The sequence below is a fragment of the Papio anubis genome, chromosome 14 (genome assembly GCF_008728515.1).
Source record: "Papio anubis isolate 15944 chromosome 14, Panubis1.0, whole genome shotgun sequence".
NCBI lineage: Eukaryota > Metazoa > Chordata > Mammalia > Primates > Cercopithecidae > Papio > Papio anubis.
The window spans coordinates 33,868,803-33,871,725 of NC_044989.1; the positions used below are offsets into that span (position 1 = coordinate 33,868,803).

General features: G+C 44.3%; 1 pseudogene; it reads right to left on the bottom strand.

Moving 5' to 3' along the window:
- Positions 1-849: 849 nt before the first annotated feature.
- On the bottom strand, positions 850-1,792 carry LOC116270261 (annotated as a pseudogene).
- Positions 1,793-2,923: the final 1,131 nt, after the last annotated feature.

Below are 2,923 nucleotides of genomic sequence, written 5' to 3' on the forward strand. Positions count from 1 at the left end.
CAATCACTCACCTTTTATTTCTGTAATTAATGATCTTGAATTTATTTAGCATTCCCAAAGGTAAACAATTAGTAAATAATTAGAAATAATTTTGCAACAGATATATATTTCTCTATGCAATTCATAAGCAACCCTTGTACACACAGTATAATATAAATTGTATCATGCTGGGGCATTCTTATGCCACCTACCTTTTTCACTCAAATTATTTTTGCAGAATTTGTCCATGTTACATGATAATAGCTCATTTACATAATCATGTTAGATCATCATAGCTCAGCTTATTTTTGGTGTTGTGTAGTATTCCATTATAAGACCAATCCATATACTTATTCATTCTCTCCCATTGTTAAAAAATTAACTTGTTTTTTGTTTTCTTTTAAAATTTATTTTTGTATATAATTCTGCAGTCCATGTTCTTTTGAATTAAAAAAAATTAAATTTTTGTAGAGGCGGGAGTCTCACTTTGTTGCCCAGGCTGTTCTCAAACTCCTGGGCTCAAGTGATCCTCCTGCCTCGGCCTGCCAAAATGCTGGGATTACAGGCTTGAAACACCACGCCCAACCCCAGTTCATGTTCTTTTAAAATTACTTTGTGCACACAGCTTTGTTCCTGCTCAAGTAAGGGCCTTCTTTTATTTTAGATATTTTTATTTCTCCAAATTTGTTGTTTGTCAAGAGTAACTGAAATAAAAAAAAAAAAATGAGTCCCATCCTCATCATCATGGAAATGGCTTTAAGAGAAAATTGGTCAGATGAACATTATTGCTTCTCATTTTCAACCAGCAAATAGTTTCCATTGATAAATTGACAGCCAGGAGTCAGTCAAGAATGCTCAAGACATGTTATATAATACAACATGCCTGTTCACGGGGAGAAAAATCTTAGAAAACAGCTTTTGTGTACTTCTTGATTTCATTATACAAGACAAGCACAAAAGCACCATCTGTGCCTCTGAGAATATTGGATCATACTCCCTTGAAGAAAGCTTTGCCTCCTACATCACGAGCACTCTTCCTCCAGCAGTCAAGCATGTCTGTGTGCATGATATCAGTTCCTTTGCGCCCTGACTGCATCATCATGTGGTGGCGAATGGTGTCCAATGGATAGGAAGGCAACCCAGCAACAGCAGTGACAGTCTCTGTGATCATCCAGCTGATGACGATGGGCATGTTCTTGGGATCCGGAAGCATTCCCTTTGCAGTGTCATAGATACAGAAGTAGGCAGCTAGGTAGATGATAATACCCTGCACAGACACGTTAAAGCCTTGGTACAGGCGCTTAATCCCATTAGATTTGTAGATCTTAACCAGGCAGTCACCGAGGCCTCGGAATTCCCTTTCATCTCCAGCTTTACCCACATCGGCTGCTAGACGAGTAAGGGCAAAATCAAGAGGGTACACAAAACACAAGGATGTGGCCCCAGCGGCACCACCTGATGCCAGATTCCCTGCAAAGTAGTGCCAAAACTGGGTCCTCTTGTCCACATCACCCAGGAAGATCTGCTTGTATTTATCTTTGAAGGTACAGTTGAAAGCCTGGGTGGGGAAGTGTCTGATGACATTGGCCAGGTTACTGTGCCAGAAGGACAGGACTCCCTGCTCCTTGGATATGTGGACCACACATTCTGTGATGCCCTTGTATTGCTTATCTGCAGTGATCTGTTTGCTGGCATGCTGCACCTGCAGCAGCAGCTTGACCTGCTCAATGGGCACTACCGCCATCTTGGACATGGCTGCGGCCACTCCACCTGCCAGGAAGTCCTTGGCAAAGGACACAGCGGCATCTGTCATGTTGAAAGGAAAGACGAGGCAGGCTGCTGCGGGACGGGACTGGGCTGGGAACCGGCTTTGACTCTGGGGCTGTGGGGAGGACCGTTTTAATGTCCTACACCTCTTATATCAGGAGCCATGGAGGTGGGATATGCATCCTCCTCAGTGTTTTGTCATTGCTGTGAGACCCTTCTCCCTCTCTCCTGAATGTCCTAACAGACCATCACTCCCACTGTCCCCACTGTTGAGTTGTCTGCTTTCTCCCACTTCATTGTCCCTATTTCTCAATGATTTTTGTCAATGCCAGCCTTTTTTCTTTCTCTCTTTTTTTGTTTTTGAGATGGAGTCTTGCTCTGTTGCCCAGGCTGGAGTGCAGTGGCCAGATCTCGGCTTACTGCAAGCTCTGCCTCCCAGGTTCACGCCATTCTCCTGCCTCAGCCTCCCCAGCAGCTGGGACTACAGGTGCCCTCCTCCACACCCGGCTAATTTTTTGTATTTTTTAGTAGAGATGGGGTTTCACCGTGTTAGCCAGGATGGTCTCGATCTCCTGACCTCGTGATCTACCCGCCTCGGCCTCCCAAAGTGCTGGGATTACAGGCGTGAGTCACCACGCCCAGCCCAGCCTTTTTTCTTAATTAAAAATTTTAATTTTTGTGGGTACATAGTACCAGTACATTGTATATATACTGTCAGTCTTTTGAACAACATTCCTGGGCCAGGCGCGATGACTCATGCCTGTAATCCCAGCACTTTGGGAGGCCTAGACAGGCGGATCATGAGGTCAGGAGATGGAGATCATCCTGGCTAATGTGATGAAACCCCGTCTCTACTAAAAATACAAAAATTAGCCGGGCGTGGTGGCGGGTGACCGTAGTCCCCGCTATTTGAGAGGCTGAGGCAGGAGAATGGCGTGAACCCAGGAAGTGGAGTTTGCAGTGAGCCAAGATTGCGCCACTGCACTCCAGCCTGGGCAACAGAGCAAGACTCCATCTCAAAAAAAAAAAAAAAAAAAACACAAAAAACAAAAAACAAAAAAACAACTCCCCCCCAACATTCCTGCCTTAATTCTTGGTAATTTTAATATCCAAATAAATGATTCTTCTATCACCGTGGCGGTGAATTTCTTCAGTTCCTCCCCTTCAGCCTATTTCA